Genomic DNA, 22,957 nt, shown 5'->3' with positions numbered 1-22,957 from the left:
CTTTTAAGCAGCACCAGCTGGTACTCTAGCTGATTTGGACCTTAAATGCCACTACCCACCAGAGAAGAGGCTCCGACTCGATTCCAAGCCTGTTCTTTAAATTATTTTTCAAAAATATTTTTTTAAAAAGCAACTTAGTAGAAAACAAGGCCATCCTAGGAATGTTGTCAAAGTCTCTAGTCGGCTTTTGACTGATATATGAAGTTACAGATAATAAAGAAGACCTCCCCCACCAGGTGTAAGACTAAACCAGCAGTTTCTGGGCCCCAGTCTCCAGTGTTCAGAAAGACACATTGACTTAAAGACAGAGACTAGAGACACTGTAGCCCCCGGGGCCTCTGTAAATGATGCCTCCCAGTCACCGGTGGACAGACACATGGTGTCGGGCATTTGTCCTTGGGCCCTCCCTTATCCTGAGATTCACAAGCGAGATCTCTGTGAGGGGAACAACCCATACTTCTGTGGGAGGATGGATGTAATACTTTCCAGGGCACAGCCTGGATGAATGATGCCAAACTTTCCAAGTACAGACAAGTCAACCACAGTTGAGCCCAAGCAGTGTTCAGGGCTCTGGCCATCCCCAGTTGGTCCCCCATCAATGACCAGCAACAATTGAGGCCAGAGGTACAGGAATTCCTTGACATTTGGAGAACTGGCCTAAGAGTCAAGGTTGGTACTGGTGAGAGCAAGTGTTGCTCAAACACCTAGGCCAAATCCTGCATGAAGCCATGATCAGGAGTCCAGGTGCCTACAAGAGGAGTAAAGGGGTTCAGTTCCTTACTGAGCTCTTGGGAGCTTTCCAACACCAGGGTCACTGGTTCTGATAATAAGTCTTTCAGGAGCACCTTGGATATGCTCAACATGGCAGTCCCTGTAGACATCGGCCACATGGCCCAGATAGACAAGCGGCAGCTTGGCCTTGCTGCAGCCCTTGAGGGGGTACACAGCGCCCTGTGCCACTGAGCAACTTGCCGAGAAGGCCAGGCCCTATGGCGTGTGGGTAGGGACCACCACCATGGCGGGGGCCTGTGCGCAGCTCAGCCACGGAGGCCCAAAACACCTTGGTCCAGCGGGCAAGGCCACACTCCCGGGGAGCCACAACAGCCAGGCCCTTGGCACTGGCAGAGTGGGGCTCAGAATGCAGAGGAGCTGGCTGCTGTGGACAAAGCCCCCGCCCCCGCCCCCATCCCTCATTCAACCTGGTGCTGGCAGCCACCACGGCTCTCAGCGCTTGCACATCTCCTGGACTTAACTCATGATTAGATTTTAGGGGCGAGGCAGAGGGAGGAGTCAAGGATGATGGTCAGGTTTCTGATGTGGGTCAATGAGTCAGTCATGGTGATATTAACAGGACTAGAGTTATAGGAGGGGAGGCTGGTTGGAAGAAGATATTGAGTTGAGTTGTAGATGTAGTGAATTTGACGTATCATTTAGGATGCTCTTGGCTGCAAGTAACAACAAAACAAAACAAAACAAAACAAAACAAACTAAAAACCCACGCAAACAATAAGGGACTATATTGTGTAACATAGTTGGAAGTCCCTTTCCCGATAAGATTCAATCAGCTGGTCATTAAGGACCCAGGCTCTACTCCTGTTGGATTTCACCTATCCCTCATGGTTGCAGTTGGTTTTCCGGACTCTGACTGACTCCAAGGCACAGCAGTATCGAGAAGGAGAAAAGAAGCCATCATTCATGTGTCTGTTTGAGAGAAAACTTTTCCTAGACATTCCCAGCAATCTGCCCTGTCTGGGTCACATGCGCACTCCTTAAGCAATCACGGGCTTCAGCCAATCGTCTGGAAAGGATTGGCAGCTGAGGAGTCGTCCAACACCACGACCAACAGCCCTACAAGGTGACCGTGGCATATGCAAATGGGGTTAGCTTGGAAACAGTCAGAAACAAGGAACAAAGGACAGATTTGGGGTGAAGGCACCATAGAGGTGCTATGAGGAAAGCTGTCCCCTGCGGAGACAGGGGCAGAGAGAAGAACAGGGGCCAAACACACAACTCCAGAGAACACCTCTATCTAAGGGGTATCCGAGGAAGAAAAACTGCATTGTAATGGTTGACAACTTGACTCTGGATTCAGACAGACCTAGGTGGGAATTCCATTCCTGCTGCTTATAAGCCATTGACCTACAAGGGGGTCAGTGAAGATCCCTGCATTACGCAGAGCCTTACCTTCCTTGTCTGAAAAAGGGAACCCGTAAGTCCCACCTCCCAGGGCTGCTGTGAAGTGTGGATAAGAAAATGCACACAAAGCCTCCACACGACCTCAGCCCACGGCAGCTTCTCCTAGCCATTGGTGAAAAAGAACAGCCTAGAGAGTATCTGAAAAGTGAAGGGGGAAGCTGGTGAATAACCAGGATGAGATGGAGTCATTGAAGGCACAGGGTGAGAGGATTTCAAGGAGGAAAGAGTGGGCAATTATGTCATCTGCTGAAGAGAGGTCAGGTCAGAAGTGGACTGAAAACTGCCCTTTGGATTTAGCAATTAGAAGGTCACTGGTACCCTTGACAAGAGCACTCTCAGTGGAGTGCTGGGGTTGGGAGCCAGGAAGCAGGGGGTCAGCAGTGAAGACCAGAATTCAAGTCGCCTGGCTACCAACCGACAGCAGCGTGCTTTGCACGATGCCAGGAGCTGCTTGGTGTTGAAAACTCCCGTTTTCAGTCATGCCTCAAAAATACTCATTCGGAGAGCAGTAAACAGTAGGATTCCACAATCTGTGAACGAAACGGCCCCTGTTCATCATTTTTAATTTTTTTTGTGTGGATAAAGCGAAGGTGGTTGTTTCCTTTCATTAGAAATATGTTGCATCCTTTTCGAGGATTTGTGTTTACATTACCATTTTATTGCTATATGGTTCTTTTTTATATAACATATTTTGGAACCATAAAAACAAACAAACACAACAAACAAAACCCAAACAACATATGTGCTTTGCATTAAATTCAGAAAGTTCAAACCCCTCACTCTGTGCACATTTTCGAGGCCAAGTGTGGGACTAGGAAAACCCTTCAAGAAACACGCAATTTGACAAATCCTCCTTTAAGAAATGATAGCAGTTGCTTTTGAGACCAACTTGGTCACACGGATCCTGTTTGTCAGGGCTGTCATTAAAAGCCTAATATTTTTCCCATTGCAGAATGTCTCCCAGTGACTCAAACGTGGGCAGAGGCTAAGCACGGTCAATTTCGTGACCTCCCTCGTGCAACCCACTCCCCCCCCCCTCACCCCGCCCTGGCTATCTCAACTCCCCAGTGGATGATCTCTTATCCCTAGCAACAACTGGAGCTGCTACTGTTTCTCGACTCTGGCGAGGAAAGTGGGCTTAGGGCCAAGTCTACTGGCCAGGGCTCCCCGTGGAAGATGCTAGAAGAGCACTCCACATTCTCTCACCATCAGTGACCCAAGTTCCTCACCTCTGCCGAACATCTGGATTGCAACACACAGAGTTCAAAGGTCCAGCATGTGTGTCTGCACCTGGCCTCGCTGTTGAAACAGAGCTGACCTCAAACCAAACACGCGGCCTTTCTGCTGTTATTTATGCGGAGGGTCGGATGCCAGATATAAATATTAACTTCGGCATCTTCTCCCCACAGGACTTTGTGATTAAAGGATGCATGTAAACCATCTACCGGGCAGAAAAAGCAGCTCTACTCTTCTCGGCGTATTGAACCCTTCTCAAAAGAAAGCTGATCCCCTTTCCTACCGTTGTGAATGTGTGTTGGTTTACTTTAATAATAGCACGGCTCCTTCCCGCCATGGGGCTCCCCGTAGCCTCTTGCATTTGAAGCCATCAGGTGGTGGGCCTGCTGCAGACATGGTGCATCCCGTCCCCAGGAGAGGCTTGCAAGCGAGCACCATATGTTATTAAGACCTCCCAGAACTGGTTGCCATCATTGGGAGCACAGTCAAGGAAGAGAGAGGCAAGAAGCGGCTGTGTAGCAGACGTGGGTCCTCGGTGCCCGGCAGCTCTGAGCCATCCCCCACTCTTTGAAGTCGGCTAAGGAAGATAGATGAGTATGTGGGGGGGCAGGTGTGGCTGATAGCAGCCAGGGGTAGAACAGGTGTAGTAGTTTAAGGAAAACGAGGATCATGAGATTCCCCGGGCACAGGAATGGACCTAGTTTTTCTGTTTCTAGAAGGAGACCGGAAGATACAGAGAGCATGATTTAATTTCCACCAACATGTGTTAGCAAATTATGATACCCAGTGTAGTAATGCTGGGGGACAAGGGCACGCACAAAATACTACAGAGTTAAGAGGGGAAAAACATCCTCTCCGCTTGACAGGGACACTAACAAAATTTTCACAGAGAAAGAAGCGTTTGAATGAATGACTGAGTCATTCCTTCATTCAACAAATGCTTATTGAGCCCCATCATGTGCCAGCACCATCCTGGGGGCTACACAGATGACAGGCAAGGTCACTTCCATCTGCGAGCTCACTCTCTCGTGAAGCTAGACTGCATGCCTACTGGGTGCCCAGCCCTGGGAGACGCTCTCTTGGAGATTAACATTCTGTTGAAACGGATGAGTCACTTCAAAATTGTGCCATGGATGTTATGCTCAGAGCAGGACAGGAAGCCACGGGATGACAAGAAGGGGACTTGGGTTAGTCCAATGGTTTGCAACCCGGGGCAGGGGCAATTCTGTCCCCCAGGGAAAAGGTCACAGTGTCTGGACACGTTTGTGGTTGTGGAAACTGGGGGAGGCATGTGCCGCTGGCGTCTAGCAGGGAGAGGCCAGCCATGCTGTCAGACACCCTACGATGCCCAGGGCAACCTCCACAGCAGACGATGAACCAACCTGAAATGTCAACAGGGCCAAGGTTGAGGAACTCTCGCCTAGTACTAGACTCAGGGAACGCTTTGGGGAAGTGCAGTTTGGGTTGAGAACTAGCGGGTGCTAGAAGTTCAGAATGCTGGGCATAGGAGTCCAGCATGGAATCAGAGGACATCGTGAAGAGAAAGAGAAGTCCCCAGGAGCTGCAGCTGAGAATGCAGGGAAGGTGGAGGGGATACAAAACACAAAATCCTGTCTGTTTCCAGAGGGACTAGAAGGTCTTCTGTGCCATGTTATGAAGTGCAGACTTTATCTGGAGGGCATGATGGCTAATACAACCTGCCCCCCACCTCCTCCCCCACACATCTACTCCGTTGGAAAATTTTAAATCCCGTGACACGATTCCGTTGGTTTTTAGAAAATCCCTTCTAACAGCAATGCAGGTGATTGTGGGAGAGTGGGGGGGGGGGGGGGCGGGATTGGAGGCACATGAGAGACTTTTGCAACACAGAAGTGACGGCTGGAGGCCACGGCAGGGAACATGGGGGGAAGCTGCAACAGACTCCTGAGAATTGAGGAATTTTTATACTTGATGATTGATTGGGTGTTGCAAAAGAAGGAATTCCTTCGGATGACTGAGGTTTCTAGCTGAGGGCCAGTGTGAGTGGTGAGGTGTGTGACAGAGGAGAAGTCATTTGTAGGGGACAGAGTTCAGTTTACAGATACGGTGTTGATGGTCCCGTGGGGACATCCAAGCGGACACATCCTGTTCACAGAGAGAAAAGCAGATCTGTGTCGGGGAAAGACGTGCCCTGGAGACATGGACATGGGGATCACAAAGGCCCACCGGTAGTAACCAAAGTCTTGAACGTGGAGAAGGCACCTCCTGGTGCTGGTGAGAGATGAGAAGCCACTAGGGCGGAATGCCGGGGTTCATACAGAGTCGAGGGGCAGAAAGAGAAGGAACCACAGAAGGCCGACCAGAGACATGGAAAGAGTAGTGACACACACCAAGAGAGGGACTCACTTTAAGAATAAGAAAGTGGTCAAGCTGTCTAATGCAGCAGAAGTTAAGCAGGATGTGAAATTAGATGGAGCTATTCAACATGTCAATCAAGAGGTCATTGGTGACCTTTTCAAGAGCAGTTTCACTACAATGGTGGGTGAGAAATTTATTTAAAAACACTTGATTACTCAGATCAAGAGGAAGAAAATGGGAACCGAATGTCTTTATATCTGGGCAGAATTTGAATAGCGGTCATTCTGCCGGCTTGGCAAACAGAAAAGGAGTAAAACAGTTAGGCAGAAAACCGGATTAACAATAGGCCCAATCATAAAAACAGTTATTGTATACCAAAAAGACGTTTAGAGGCGAGCAGCCTCAGAGTCAACTTGGCAGCTTAGTGATGTCTTTAAGAATCTAGACTCTTTCTATTTTTCTGCCCTGTCATTCTCATGCTAGTTACCACGTGGTCACAAAATGGCAGCTGCAGGCTCCAAGCATTACATCCCCACGTGACAGTACCTAAAGCAAGAAGGAAGATGCCAGGGACCAAACTGAGGCTCACCTCACACTCCCCTCTCCTTTTGTTGGGAGACTTTCCCTTATATCTTATCACAGGCCTCCTCTTAGACCAATTAAGATAGAGGTAAATGGGACTACCAGAAGTAGCTCGCACGAATCATCGTTCTTCCCCTGGGGCTAGGCACATGGCTGCTTGAACAGAATTGGTGTTCTGTTTCACAAGGAAGAAGGGGGACTGGCAGTTGGGGTGACAACCTGTCGTGTCGGCCATAGGAAACTATCCTTTCACAGGGTGAGGGGAGCCCATCAGAGACCTTACAGCATCGGAGAAGCCCTTGGGATGCTTCGAAAAGAATGACTAGCTGTTACAGTTAATATTCAGAGCTGAGATGTTATTATAATATCCACTACATATAGGGGCGCCTGCGTGACTCTGTTGATTAAGGGTCTGACTCTTGATTTTGGCTCAGGTCATGATCTCACGATTCGTGAGTTTGAGCCCCACATTGGGCTCTGAGCTGACAGTGTGGAACCTGCTTGGGATTCTTTCTCTCCCTCTTTCTCTGTTCCTCCCCCACTTGTGCTCTCTCTCTCTCAAAATAAATAAACTTATCCACCACATATTCACTACCAACCCTAGGCAGAAGGCTGATTGTTTCACGGATCGTATACGCTCAGCAACAATCAAGATGTAGGTAATAATTGGATGATGATGCTGGCAATGAAGTACGCTTATGGAGGGCTTACTATGTGCCAGGCACTTTATATTCATTACCTTAATCTTCAAAACACAAGTGAGATGGATAGATGCTATTCATATGTCCATTTTCTTTTTAAAATTATTTTTACATTTATTAATTTTTGAGAGACAGAGCATGAGTGGGAGAGGGGCAGAAAGAGAGGTAGACACAGAACCCGCATCAGGCTCCAGGCTCTGAGCTGCCAGCAGTGAGCCCGATGCGAGGCTCGAACTCATGAACTGTGAGATCATGACCTGAGCCGAAGTCAGACGTTTAACAACTGAGCCATTTTATAGAGGTGAAAACTGAGGCGTGTAGAGTTTCAATAACTCGCCCGGTGTCCCTCAGCTAGTAGCAGGCGACCCAGGACCACCCCATCCCAAAGTCAGTGCACGCGCTGATGACACTCTACTACCGCCTTTGATAAACAGAAGCCACTGGGAAGTTTTGTTACACCCGGGAGTGGAAGCAATTGTATGTGAGGATGGAAAAATGTGCTGCGATGAGCTTTCTCTCCTTTACCAGTGTCCTGAGTTTCCAGCCTTTCATTTTCCCACACAACTTTGCAACAAAAGCACATCCAACAGACAGCCCATTCCCTTCCAGCTTCGCCCCCTCGTTAACAAGCTTACTGATCTTACACTGCTCCTCCGGAAACTGAAGACTGAGGTGGGTAGGCGTGCTCACGGGCTAAGACTAGGTGCACATCACGGTAACCAGAACTTCTTCCTGGTGGGCGCAGTGTCGTGGATGAGATTTGGGGAGGAGGATTAAAATCTGAGGTCATTCATATGGAATAAAAGGGGACCTCCGATCAAAAAAGGTCAGAAACTCTTGTGTGTTCAACAGGGTTTCAGGCAGAATTTGGGTTCACGTCTTGAGATGAGCAACGAACGGGAGCTGACGTTGCTAACTATGTTCTCTGCCCCGTGCCCAGCCTTCCACGTGCATTATCTCAGGGAACCTCACCATGAGGTTAGAGAAGCAACTTTTATTGTCTCTGTTTTATAGATGAGGGAAAGGAGGTTCAGAGCATTAAGCAATTTGCTTAGGGTTCTACAACGAGTGAGTGGCAAAGATGAGATTGAACCCACCCAGAGCTGTCCCTGCAGACTGATCACGTGTAACCACTACGCTTTACTCCCTGCGGACTCCCTAGGTACTGCTGTGAATACACAGCTCCACGGAGGAAGGGGTTCTTGGGACTCACCAGCTTTCTGTTTCCTTAAAACCCTATCTCTGTTCCAAATACATTCCAAAGGGCATAAATTTCAGGATGAGTTCCCATACAGAATTTAAATCATGGAAGCATGTTGGGAAGGCATTTTAACAGAACTACAAATAAAAGTAAAGAGGCCCTAAATACTATACAACCCCTTAGCTAGGCCTATAGTGCCCTAAGGGTGGGGTGAAGGGGCTTTGCGTTTTCTCACACAGTCCTAAGACAAGCCGGCCTTTCTCAGGGTTAACATAGGCACCTGCTCTACACTGGGATTTTACGGGGTTGTTTTGCTAAACAGGTTCCAGTTTCTTCCCCCACCACTCCCAAGACCGCTAAGATCGCTCCTTGGGGTTTGGATCAAGGGCTGTGTGTAGAGAGACCAGCTGGGAACTGGCAAGAAGACCCTACCCACCCACTGACAGGTGGAAACACAGTTCCAGGCACCAATGTCAACCCCTCTCTCCTTCGAAAATGATGAACAGAATTTGGATTCCTCTTGCCAGTACATACACCAGAGGTATGATCCAGAAATGGCATTAACACAAGTCATAGTCAAAACTTAAAACTTAAAGCAGGGGAAATCTGAAACAATGTTATGCCCATCCAGTGTTCCCACAGGTGCCCTAAGATGTGCATTAGAACATGGCACGTCTTCTTCTGGGCAGTACAAGCTGGTGCCAGTGTACAAGATGTAGTGGGTCAAGGGTGGCCTGAATTTGAGCCCTCACTATGCAAAGCACAATAAAAAATGGCAGCACTGACCCAGGTCCTGTCTCAGCTTCCCAGAATGTTTTCCAGTGTTCAAAAGCAGAAAGCTGGTGGACACATTCTCACCCAGCTTAAAGGGAGAGAAGGAACCTGAGAACTCTTTTCTTGTTGAAATACTTAAATCCTGCAGCTCAGCCTGGAAAGACTCAGTTAAGAGGAGTTGTTGGAAAATCTCAGAACCATGAAAGGCCCAAGGCCATGTTCAAAAAGCTTTCAGAAACTGTTAGCATGGAACAATTTTGTTTAGTTCACAAAATTGGCATTGACCCAACACCTCTCCTCTTAGCTTCATCTCTCAGCCGCCTTCCCAACTCCTCATGGCAGAGGAGGACGGAAAATAGAAAGCTTCGGAGGGTAGCCTCTAGATTTAGGTTTAGAATTGGCCATGGCACTTTAGAGCTGTGTGACCCTGAGCAAGTTACTAAACTTCTCTGAACAATTTTCTCACAGGGTTATCAGAGTGGATAAGTAGGTTAGTGATGCATACAGTACTTTGTATTATGCTTGCCCCTTGGAAACTGAAGAATACATAATAGTTATTATTAACCCAAGCAATGCTGGAAGAAAGAACTCAGGAGGGTTCAGCCCATCTGACACCTCTTTTTGTTTTCATGCCTCATCCCCACATGGGTTGGGGCCAGCATGGTAGAAGAAGTTCCAGTAGGTACAACTGGCAGTAGGCATGACCAACTTTATCTTTTTTTTTTTTTTCTTTTTTTATGTATCGAGCATCTATAGATGAGGCACTGGCCTAAGAATAGTGGTGAAGATAAGGATTAAAAAAAAAAAATCCTCTGCCCTTAAAGAATGTGCAGATTGGCAGGAAAAGAATTCATAAAGGGGTATCTGCCATTTTCAGTTCAGGAAAAACTTTTGGAGGTGTCTGTCACTTATTTCCTCCCTGCTCCATTCATCACCTGGGGGGGCCAGCCCTTCCTTCATGTCTTGTGACACCTGACCCATCCTGGGTACAGCTCATTGCACCAGAGCTAGTCACGTGACCACACCCGGCGAATCAAATTGTTTTCCTGGGAATTTAAAATGGAGTGGATTCAAATTCAGACTCAGGGTGAAGTTAATCATGGTGATGGGTACAAATAGCAAAAGTGACATAAACTCAGGGCTGCTGGAATTCTCAGCCTTGGGCACACCAGTGGATAAGCAGAGAATTATCCACACCAGTGGATAAGCAGTGAATAAGCAGGAAAACTGATGTGAGGCCAGGTAGCTGTAGCCAGACATGAGAGAGAGAAAGAGATGGAAGGGGTAGCCTTTTATGTTCCTAATGGCTTTTCACTTCTGACGAGGCGCCGCTATACTTTCTTCAATGGGGCTTCGTGAGCCTTCTCTTCCCGTACGCCCCTTTTTACTCGAGCAGTTGATGCCCCCCGGTTCCGCAGAAAAGCTCAGTGTGTGGGACCCACTGCCTGGAGATAAGAAGCTGCCAAAGCCCGCTCAGATACGATTCTTTTAATCAAAATAACTGCCTCTTGAAAGCCTGATTAAATTAACCACTTGGTTTTAATCCAAACAACTGTTTGGCAATTGATCCCATTTGAACAGATCCAGGGAAACAGGAGTAGCATCTCCTTTTACTCAGAGCACCATGATGTTATGTGATGATACACCACTATGAAGAGTTCCCTGAAAAATGCATACTTCTGAGGAAACAACATTCCAAATTTGTAGATGAGAAAGAAGTGCAATTAACGTTATTTTAGGCTCTTGTAGGCTTATCTTGTGATTTCTAAGGGGAGGCAACCACTTATTTCCAAGTCTTGGCCTTTTAGATGTGTACTTATTTCCACGGCAGAATTAAGGGACACCTTATGCCCACACCACCCATTGTACAGAAGGCGGGGTCAGCTGGTCAACGATCCAAACACAGTGCCCATGCAAAAGATTTTTTTTTTAATGTTTATTTATTTTTGAGAGAAACAGAGACAGAATGCGAGTGGGTTAGGGGCAGAGAAAGAGGGAGACACAGAATCCAAAGCAGGCTCCCGTCTCTGAGCCGTCAGCACAGAGCCCGACGCAGGGCTTGAACTCACAAGACGTGAGATCGTGACCTGAGCTGAAGTTGTATGCTCAACTGACTGAGCCACCCGGGTGCCTCCAAAAGCTTTTTTTAAAAAGCACAAAGACGATTCCTTGTATCCAAGCATCCTTTCTGAACATCCTGGGCTTGCCGGTACATTAGCAACATTATTTTGCCATCACTGAAGCCTCTAAGATTTAATTCAGGGAAGTCTATGAAAGGGGTATTGCATCTGAGGAATATGTATATTGCCTGTACATCAATTGGCATCTTGGGACCGCTCTGGGGCACCAAGGTCAAAGTTTAGTGATGCATGGAGTTGTCCTCCTAATGGTAAGTATTGATCAGTAGCCTCAGGAAAAAAAACAGCATGCACTCAGTCTTTCCCCAGCCAGACGCCAGGCTCCCGAAAAAAGGAGTGTCTTTCCCAGAGAGCCTTGGAAAACGATGCACGGAACACTCGAGCCTGCAATACATTCACTAAGATAGTGAATGACTGCTTCAGCAGGATAAGTGGAAAATGATAAATAACACTGTGCACCATCTGCATACCTATGATACCTGGAAGGAAGGGGCTCAAAAGCAATACATGCCATATATGCATAAATATGTTCGTTTTCCATGGCTGCCATAACAAATTACCCCAAATTTTGTAACCAAAAATAATACAGATTTATTATCGCACACCTCTGTAGACCCGAAATTCCAGGTGGCTGGATTGGTTTCTCTGCTCTGGGTTTCACAAGGCCAACATCAAGCTGTCAGCAAGGCTGCATTCCTTGCTGGAGACTTCAGGATAAATCACTTCCAAGCTCATTCAAGTTGGGGTTGAATTCAGTTCCTTACAGATGTAAAGTTGAGGTCCCTGTTGCCTTGCCAGCTGTCAGCTGGGTGCTAGTCTTTGCCCCTAGAGGCTGCCCACATTGACTCTCACACTTTACACATTGCCCCTTCACCAGTGGTGGGATCCCTCTCTTACTTGGAATCTCTCCAGCTTCTGCCTCTGCCAAATTTCTCCCACCTCCGGCCAGAGAAAGTTCTCTGCCTTTAAGGGTTCGTGTGATTCCATTGGGCTCACTTGGATCACCCAGGATAATCTATATTAAAGTCTGTAATCTTAGGGTGCCTGGCTGGCTCAGCCGGTTAAGCGTGCAACTCTTGATTTCGGCCCATGTTGTGGGATTGAGCCCTCCTGGGATCAAGCCCTGCTGGGATCGAACCCTGTGTCAGGCTCTGGGCTAGGCACGGGACCTGCTTAAGATCCTCTCTTTCCCTCCCTTCTGCCCCTCCCCTGTTTTCACTCCCACTTTCACTCTTGAAAGAAAGGAAGATAGGAAGGAAGGAAGGATGGAAGGAAGAAAGACAGAAAGTTACATGGGCAAAGTCCCTCTTGCCATGGGACATAATGCATTCACACATTCCAGAGATTAGGATGTGACCATTTTGGAGGGCCCATTATTTGATCTACCAAAAAATATACATACAATTTTATATCCTGAAAAGCAGGATTGCAGCCAGTGCCCTGGTGTGGTCTGCACTGTGGCACCGCAATCTGACTGAGCAAAATGTAACTGATGGTGTATTAGTTACCTACTGTCACATAGCAAATTACCCCAGAAGTTTGCAATTTAAAACAAATCATCTTTATGCCACAACTTCAGTGTGTCAAAAATCACATGTGGCTCAGCTGAGTGCTTCTACCCCAAAGTCTCTTGTGAGGCTGCAATCAAGCTGTTTGTGAAGGCTACGGTTTTATCTGAAGGCTCAACTGGGGAAGGGTCAAGGATCCACTTCCAAGTATACTCACATGTTGGCAGGAATCAGAAGACTGAAGTCCGAGTTCACCCAGGTATTATTGGCAGGACGCTGCTCCTCACCTCATGGGTCTCTCCATAGGCTGCCTGAGTGTCCCCCAACATGACAGTTGGGGATCTGAAAGATAGCCTGGGCTGGAGGGCAACGGAGAGGGGGCATACCAAGAGAGAGCCTGCAATGGAAGCCAAATTTTTTTTTTTTTTACCGTCTTAACCATTTCTACATGTGTAGTTTGATAGTGTTGAATATATTCACATTGTGCATCAGATCTCCAGAACTTTTCCATCTTGCAAAACCAGCACTCTCTCCTCACTGAACGACTCCCCATTCCCCTCTACTCCTGCCAACCACTATTCTACTTTCTGTCTCTACGAATTTGACTTCTCTAGGTGCCTCACCTTGGTGGAACCATATGGTATTTGTCCTTTGGTGACTGGGTCATTTCACTAAGTATACTGCCTTCCAGTTCATCCATGTTGTAGTATGTAATAGGATGTCCTTCTTTTTTAAGACTGAATAATATCCCATCATACGCATTATACCACATTTTCTTTATCCATTCATTTGTCAGTGGGCATTTGAGTTGTTTTCACCCCTTTGCTATTGTGAAGAGTGCTGTTGTGAACATGGGTATACAAATATCTCTTCAAGATCCTGCTTTCAGTTTTTTTGGGTATAGACTCAACAGTTGGATTGCTGGATCAGATGGCACTTCTATTTAAAAAAAAATTTTTTGGGGGGCACCTGGGTGGCACAGTCGGTTAAGCGTCTGACTTCAGCCAGGTCACGATCTTGCGGTCCGTGAGTTCGAGCCCCGCGTCAGGCTCTGGGCTGATGGCTCAGAGCCTGGAGCCTGCTTCCGATTCTGTGACTCCCTCTCTCTCTGCCCCTCCCCCCTTCATGCTCTGTCTCTCTCTGTCCCAAAAATAAATAAACGTTGAAAAAAAAAATTAAAAAAAAAATAAATAAATAAATAAAATTTTTTAATGTATATTTATTTTTGAGAGAGAGACAGAGTGAGGTGGGGAGAGGCAGAGAGAGAAGGAGACACAGAATCCGAAGCAGGCTCCAGGCTCTGAGCTGTCAACACAGAGCCTGACGTGGGGCTCAAACTCACGAACTTCGAGATCGACTTGAGCCGCAGTTGGACGCTTAATCGACTGAGCCACCCAGGTGCCCTGGTAATTCTATTTTTAATTTGTGAGGACCTTCCATACCGTGTTCGGCTGCACGTGTTCAATTTCTCCACATCCTCACCATCACATGTTATTTTCCATTGTTTCGTTTTGTTTTGTTTTATGGTGGCCATCCTAATAGGTGTGAGGTGATATCTCACTGTGGTTTGGATTTGCATTTCCCTACTGATGAGTGACACTGAGTATCTTTCACACACTAGTGGCCATTTGTATACATTCTTTGGATGGAAGCCACAATCTTTTAAAAACCTAATATTGAAAGGACTATGCATCACTTCCATTGTATTCTGTTCATTAGAAGGGAGTCAGTGAGCCCCGTCCACACTCAAGAGGAGCAGAATACTAGGAGGCAGGGATCACAAGGATAATCATAGGGGCTGCCAACCTCAGATGGAGTGTCAAGAGTCTGTGCAGAAGGACGACTCAGGCCTTCAGTGTACCAAGGAGCTCTTCCTAAACTTCCCTTGTGTTAAGAATCACTTGAAGCATTTATTAAAATCAGATTCTTAGGATCTTCCCCAGAGGTGCTAACTCAGTGGATCTGAGAGAGGATCTTAGATCTTGGGATCTTAGATCTTGGGAATCTGCTTTTTTAAAAACTGCCCAGGTTTTTGTCTTTGTTTCTTTTTTCCTTTTTCCTTTCTTTTTTAAGACTTTATTTTTTAAGTAATCTCTACACCCAACGTGGGGCTTGAACTCACAACCCCGAGATCAAGAGCTGTGTGCTCTATTCACTGAGCTAGCCAGGCACCCTCGTTTCTCTTTTTAAAGATAAAATTCACGTGCCATAAAATCCACCCTTTTAAAGTATACCATTCATGATTTTTAATATATTCGCACAGTTGTGCAACCATCACCACTTTCTGAGAACATTTCATCACCCCTTAAAGAAACTCCCATCCATCAGCACTCACTCTGCATTCCTCTCTCCCTCTGAACCCCTGACAACCACTGATCAACTTTCTGTCTCCATGGATTGGCCTATTCTGGACATTTCATATTAATGGAATTGTATACTACGTGGCCTCTTGTATCTGACTTCTTTTACTTAGGATAATGTTTTCAAGGCTCATCCACTGTGGCAGCAAATATCAGTATTTCACTTCTTTTTATGGCTGAGTATTATTGCATTGCATGGCTACATCACATTTTATCCATTCATTTGTTGATGGACTGAGGAGATGCTTATCATAAAGGAAGCCTGAGAAAGGCTGGAAACTAAGTTTTACAGGGAGATCGAAAGTAGTTCAGATGCCTTAGGAGCTTGTAAAAATGCAGGTTTCTGGGCCCAACCCAAATCTCCTTATTACAATTAGGGACAGGCCCAGGAATCTGTATTTTTTCTTAAGTAAGCTTTAGGCCCAACGTGGGGTTTGAACTCACAACCCCAAGATCAGGAGTTACACGCTCCACTGTCTGAGCCAGCCAGGCACCCCAGAACCTGTATTTAAATAAGCATCCCAGAAAGATTCTTTTGCACAGTGAAACTCAGACTTAGAGGAGAAGTGAGGTGAGGTAGGTAGCAGGAAAAGAAGACAATTGTTCTAAGAACTTTATTCCCAAGCAGCACCTTTTTAACCATTAAAAAAAAAATTTTTTTTTAACGTGTATTTATTTTTGAGACAGAGAGAGACAGAGCATGAACAGGGGAGGAGCAGAGAGAGAGGGAGACACAGAATCTGAAACAGGCTCCAGGCTCTGAGCTGTCAGCACAGAGCCCGACACGGGGCTCGAACTCACGGACCGTGAGATCATGACCTGAGCCGGAGTCGGACGCTTAACCGACCAAGCCACCCAGGTGCCCCTAACAATTTTTTTAAAGGTAATGTGATAAGATGGCCATTCGACACTTAGCAATATGACTCTAACAAAAAGATCTGGGCAGAAGCCATATAAACACAGGATCTTGAGACATTTGCGGGAGGTGGTCAAAGATGACACTTCTTATTGTGGGTTTCCTATGTTTATCCCTCTGCAGACCCAGCCCTCTGGCCAGGCCCTGTCCCCAGACCAGCTTCTTCTGATAGTGGAATTTAACCAACTAGGTCTAATGTCATATATTCCTAAAGCAGAGAAGAACTAAAGAGCTTATCTTGTCCAATGGCTCACAACCACAGCTGATTTTCCAGTTTTAGGATTCTTTCAAAAATCCTGTTTTCCGAAAAGCAAAAAAACAAAAAATCCTGTTTTCCAACACTGCCCACTGCCCCCCCACCCCATATACACACACTCCAGAAGCTTCAACTGGTAGCTCTGGGGCCTTGAAATCTGTGGTTTTGCAAAGCTCTCCAGGTGAATCTGATGGTCAGCCAGATTCCATAACCACTGGTCCAACACCCTTGTTTTTCACAGCAGGAAACTGACCCAACATCAGACAACTTCAGGAAAGAACATTGCCTAGAACTTAGGTCTCCTAGATCCTCATCAGTATTCTTTGAAACCCATGTCGTCGAAATGTCAAATTGCTGGAGCAAAAACCATGGAATTTGGTTTTTGACACTGGGGCACAAGCCTGTACACAAATATGCTGTCAGGACTGAGGTCACTCCTGGGTGCTGTGTTGGCTGGCCCGTGTTAAATGGTAAGAGAATAAAGGATGAACCAAATTGTCATTACCAAGTTAATACTGCTTGGAATCAGCCATTAGTATTTCAATTTGGGGGGTAGCTCCCGGTGGTTTGACCATCATTAAGATTTAGGAATTACAAAATTTGGACTTTAGCCGTATCATAAATATGGATAAAATGCTCGCTCACATTTATTTCCCGTAAACCTGGAAATAACAACTTTCCAGCTCAGTGGTTCTCCAATCTCACTGTGTATGAGAATCACCTGGGAGTGTTTAAAAATGTCCTATTGCCCAGCCCTGACTGTCCAGAGCTCAAGAAATAGAATCAAGGGCCAAGCCCGGTCATTCATTCATTCATTCGTTCATTTACTTATTTATATTTTTTCAGGCTTATGTATTTCTGAAAGGAAGCTCCTAACTAAAGCTCCCCCAAGTTATTCTGATGCATAGCCAGGGCTCACACCCACTCTTCTTGTAGCCACGTAAGTGTCTAATAAAATGAGAATAATTAGAAAACTTTTAAGTTTCCCGTTATATTCTGAGAAACACTTTCAACCTGAACGGGCTCGTGAAGGATCACGTTCCGGGATCCCTGGGAATTCTAATCAGTAACATTTGTGCCCTGCTTTATAATTTACTAAGCGCTTTCACACACATGTCGCCACCCGGTTATGATTATTTATTAAGTGTCTATCATGCGTTTTCTGCTAGAAGTTCAAGGTGGTGGATTCTCCTGCCCATTCTTAAAAGAATTCCATTGATGAGGCTTTTCTTTTAGAATTTTAAATAAGGCAGAGGAAAAAAATGTCAGAAAACGGGGCAGAAATCTCACTGGAAAATTGTGCTTTATGTAATGACACCAGGACTCCTTGCACATTATATTCGGAGATTGGGCTAAATTCAGCCTCAGAGGGTCACAGACCCTCGGGGTTGAAGTAATGATGAGAAAGGAAATGGGGAAAATGTTGAGTTCTAAACCAGAGCTTTTCAGATTCTAAACTGCATGTGAATCACCTGGGATCTTGTTAAAATGCAGATTCTGTTTCGCCCGGTCTCCTATGCATTTGAGATTGCGCATTTTTAACAAGCTTCCAGGTAACACGAGAGCTGCTGGTCTTCAGATTACATATTGAATGTAAAGAGTCTAGAATTAGGGACAGGCAGAGGGAAAGAGGTCGGGAGATTTGTCCCCCAGCCCTATTCCCCCAGGTTCTGCGACAAATTTAGATTTCTCATTCAGAAAATGGGGCCGGGGGATTGGTCTAGATCAGAGATAAATAAATACTTATCCCTTATGACCACTCTCCCAGATGTCGTGGAAAGACAGAAGATCCTGGAGACAGAATGGGCATGATTTCTAGTCCTACAGCCCAGAAAATGCAGGTGGTATCTTCAAGAAGCACGTAGTTAATTTAAGTTGTCACATATTGCAAACCATGACCCCCATAACTCTTTCACACGGATGTGATTGTCAAAGCAATTGGGTTCAGAGTTCGTCCAGGTATGGTTAAGTTTTGATGGAGAAAGAAGTGGCCGTAGTGAGAAAGCCTGATGTACCAAAAGCCCCTTTGAAGAGAAAGACGCAAAAAGGGAGGGAAGGAGTCCAACAGGAGATCGGCAGGGGAGCCACAGGGAAGACGCTTAACCCTCTCCCTAGTGCCCTGGCCCTTATATTATCATCTGGAGCCTTGATCTTCCTAGGATTTCTACTTCAGCTCCTAAACCTGGACTCCTACCATGGAAGGGACCTCTCTGGCCCATCCCAAGCAGAAGAACAAAGACCCCTACGGGAGAGCCTGCCCACATTCTCCATTAGAACCCTGGAGGTTCAGTTGGTTAAGTGACTTTGGCCCAGGTCATGATCTCACGGTTCTTGAGTTCAAGCCCCGTGTTGGGCTCTGTGCTGACACCTTGGAGCCTGGAGCCTGTTTCGGATTCTGTGTCTCCCTCTCCTTCTGCCCTTGCCCTGCTCAGCTCTGTCTCTCTTTCTCTCTCTCAAAAATAAAAATAAACATTAAAAAAAAATTAAAATAGAACCCAGTATCCTTTCCAACCTTGATTAGTCCTGTCTAGTGCTGGGAGTGTGCTCCTAGGACTCCTGGATGGACCTCTCTGCCTCACTGCCTGGAGTTAGGCTATAGCATCTCCTAATCTCACAGGGAGATGATTTTTACATCAATTGAATAGAGACACTATTCAGTGGGCAGCCGTCCATGGGCAGAATTTATCAATGCTCTCCTCATGCAAATACCTTGGGGATTACATGGCTGGCACTGCTTTTAGACTTTCAAGGTTAAGGAAGATATCCCCAGCGGGAAGAATATATATGCTTCAGAGACAGACAATGTGCCAAAGCACTGCCCTAGCCACTTTAACTTTTACCTCATTTAAGCACTGCAACACTGCAAATTTAATGTTGTTGTTCCCACTTCACAGATGAGGAAACTGAGGTTCACAGAGGTCAACAAAACTCCCGCAGCTCACAGAGCTGAAAAGTAGATGACCTGCCATCTGATTCCTGGTTCATCAGACTGCAAGCCTGGGGCTCATAACCCCTCACCTCACTGCCTCCTAGACACTGGACTTGAAGGGAAAAATCTTTGGAAGCTGAGAATGAGTGAGAATGATGAGGTAGAGTCAATTTCCTTCTGTCTTCCTAATTTCGAACAAAACAGGTGCCCAGGGCATTGGAACACTTCTTACAGTTCGTGGAAGAAAGGATGTGGCTCTTCTGTTTCCAGGTGCTGGCAACCTCATTTTAGAGGTCCTGAGTTACAAACAGATGACATAGAGAGGGTGCCTGGGACTTTGACTACCCCCTTGAGTCGGGTCTAGGTCCTTGTACATAAAAGGAGGGATGCCCTTAGCAACTATCTTATGCATACCCCCAAACTCTGCAATCAATTCAAACATGTTTTGAGTACTACAACCTGCCAGACAGTGAGACAGGCGCCGAGAGGTAGATGCGGGTGAGCAAGGCCGATGAGCCCCCCTCTGTGGGGCTGGCCTTCTGGCTGGAGGAGGGGCGGGGCAGACGGTCACAAATAAGACACTTCATGTGTAAGGAAAATGACGAAAGGGGACGTCGCCCTGTCCTGGGGCCTGAGGGACCCCATCTCTCAGCAGCAACCCCATTGGACTGAATTAAACTTAATCAACCCTCCCTTGCCTACGGGAGCTTGAACCAAACTAGAAGGCAGGCCACTTTTGTCACTTGCAGTCATGGCTGCTCTGCGTCTCACTTGCAGAACCACTGTCTACGAAGTTGTAATAAATTCCCTACCAACTTGGCTAGCCGCTGAGGTGCCAAGCGCTCTCTTGGGCCCGGCAGAGAAGGGCCAGGCACGTACACACGTGTGCACACGAGCACACACCCACGCACATGCACACGCGCACCGCCTGCTGCACTCATTACCTTCCCATTCCACGTCCTTCCTCCTCTCGGGTGAAGCCCGAGGATGGGATTTCTTTCACAGCTTGCCCTGGAGATGCCGTTAATGCAATGTATTTTAAAACCATTTCCTTTGTTCTTAGGGGAACACACTAAGATATGAACGGTGGTAGATACGGGTGGGTGGAATTATGGGGGGGGATACCTTTTCTTCTTCCTTTTTTTTTTTTTTTTCAACGTTTATTTATTTTTGGGACAGAGAGAGACAGAGCATGAACGGGGGAGGGGCAGAGAGAGAGGGAGACACAGAATCTGAAACAGGCTCCAGGCTCTGAGCCATCCGCCCAGAGCCCGACGCGGGGCTCGAACTCAAGGACCGCGAGATCCTGACCTGGCTGAAGTCGGACGCTCAACCGACTGCGCCACCCAGGGGCCCCTCTTCTTCCTTTTTTTAAAGTTATTTTTATTTTGTGTTTTTTTTCACAATGGGCATGAATCACCTGTGTAATAAGTTTTCTTAAAGAAAGAAAGAGGACATCTCTTACACTACAATTGCTTTCTAATTCGCCTAGAATTTGCCCTGGAAGACAATGAGGCACGTGGCATGTTTAAGGCTTGTTGGCACTGTGTGGTGTGATAGCAAGGACCCTGGACTAGGCACTACAACGCGCAAGTTCAATTCCTAGCCTTCCAGAACTTTCTCACGTTGAGACACTGGGCAAGTCATTTAACTTCTCTGAGCCTTCATTTCCTCATTTGCGCCATGGAGCAGTAATAGCTCCCAGAAGATGAAATTGATCCAGTAATGTCAAGTGGGATCATCATTATTATTATTCATGTAACTGAAAATCAGCCAATTTCACACTCACGTAGAAAGAAGAGAAAAGCCATGATTCTGGGAAGTGTAGCCTGGTCAGTCTCAGCTGGTATCAGGGTGGGGGGAGTGGGAGGATGGGAGCCAGCACCGAATGGTCTCCTGTGAGTCTCACGGACCCGTATTCATGCCTTTGGATGGTCTTCTCCCCCAGGGAGTACAACTGACCCGTGCAACCAGTAGGACATTGCAGAAGCGACAGCATGTGACTCTGAGGCTGGCTCATAAAAGGTATTATGATTCTGCCTTACTCCCTCTTGGACCACTCATTCGGAGGGAAACGGGAAACTAGCTGTCGTGGCATGATGACACTCAAGTGGGGTCGTTGGGGCGAGGAACTGAGGCCTCCTATAAACTGCCATGCAGGGGCACCTGGGTGGCGCAGTTGGTTAAGTGTCTGACTTCAGCCAGGTCACGATCTCGCGGTCCGTGAGTTCGAGCCCCGCGTTAGGCTCTGGGCTGATGGCTCAGAGCCTGGAGCCTGTTTCCGATTCTGTGTCTCCCTCTCTCTCTGCCCCTCCCCCGTTCATGCTCTGTCTCTGTCTGTCCCAAAAATAAATAAACGTTGAAAAAAAAATTAAAAAAAAAAAAAAAACTGCGATGCACCATCTTGCCAGCCACATGAGCGGGCCATCTTGGAAACAGAGGCTCTCAGCCCCGCCGACATCTTGACTGTAACTTCTTGAGCAACCCCGGACCACAACCACCCAGCTAAGCCACTCCCTATTTCCTGACCCACTGAAACTGTGTGAGAGAATAAAAGTTGACTGTTACTTAATACTATTAAATTGTGGGGAGATCTGTGACGCAGCCACAGACGATCAAGCCTTCAGCGGGCAGCTACGTAGGAAGGCTAGGGACCTGCACGCATGGCTTTGGGAGGAGTAATTCATTCCGAGCCCATTTAACTTCCTTCCATGATGAAGTGACCCCGTGTGTGGATAGAGGGGGTGTGGGCAGTAAGTGTATCTCTCTGGTCTCAGGAGGGCTTTTAATTTGATACCACATGCCACTCTCATCAACACGCAGGGAGGCAGGGTCTTAGTGGTGGTTCATTGATTTGGCCTCAGGAGAATGGATGCAAGAACTAATTCAAGACTTGAGCGAGGGAAAGGAATATACTAATAGCAATACAAATATCAGTAATAATAGTAATACTCTTGACTACTACTCATTTTAACACTGCTGATACTTGTCATCAAGACACCTCCCCATTGGAGAGCCCAGGTTCTTCAGAATTCAGTAATTATACTTTCCTTTGATAAACAAACTAGTTTCAGCCCCCACTGCAGTGCTTTGACAAGTCTCCTTCAGAAACTCCACAGATTTCCAGAAAGGTCTGCCTTGTCTGATCAGTGGGGGCTCCATACCTGGTCTCCCGCTCTGTACCTGCTGGACCAGCTCACTTCCTCCATGCCTCAGAGCCTTATGAACACAAGGCGGGGTCCTAAAAGTTTGTGGGTAATGAGAGGGATATTACAGCCCGGCACAGGGGATTGATTAAAATGGAATCTACAGCAGCTTGGTCCATGAGCTTCTTGGTGATGGCCGCGACAGGGTTTCCCGTCGCTCTGTGCACACCCTTGCTGACTGCTGCTTTCCTGAGCCACGTCCATTTTTCTCTGGACCCCCTCAATCTCCCTTCCTCCCATTCCCAGCCACCCCTCGCTTCCTTCTCACAGGCTTGCCGCCCCCACCTCCAAAAAAAACCTGTCACCTGTTCTGCAGACAAGCTTCCTCTCTGTGATGTTTTCCCACCAGGGTGGTATAGACATGGTTAAACACCCGGGCTGTGATGCAGGACAAGATGGCCCCTGCTGGACTCCCAGTTCTGCATTTTCCCTTCAAATCCTTCCTATCCCTGTTTTACGGGTGACAAAACTGACTTCCAGGGGGATTAGGTTTTGTGCAAGGACCAGGGTGAATAAAAAAGATCTGGGACAATTCCCAGGCCTCTTCCAGGCAGAGGGAGAACTAGGTTGGAGATCGTTAGTTGAGGGCACCTGCAAAAGCTAAATTGAGGCTGCCT

General features: G+C 46.9%; 1 pseudogene; it reads right to left on the bottom strand.

Moving 5' to 3' along the window:
* Positions 1 to 420: 420 nt before the first annotated feature.
* LOC121041377 (yrdC domain-containing protein, mitochondrial-like) lies at positions 421 to 1,618 on the bottom strand (annotated as a pseudogene).
* Positions 1,619 to 22,957: the final 21,339 nt, after the last annotated feature.

The sequence above is a fragment of the Herpailurus yagouaroundi genome, unplaced genomic scaffold (genome assembly GCF_014898765.1).
Source record: "Herpailurus yagouaroundi ecotype Mexico unplaced genomic scaffold, PumYag 183, whole genome shotgun sequence".
Taxonomy (NCBI): Eukaryota; Metazoa; Chordata; class Mammalia; order Carnivora; family Felidae; genus Herpailurus; species Herpailurus yagouaroundi.
Note: the sequence above shows the minus strand (reverse complement) of the source record. Positions and strands in the feature narration are given on the sequence as shown.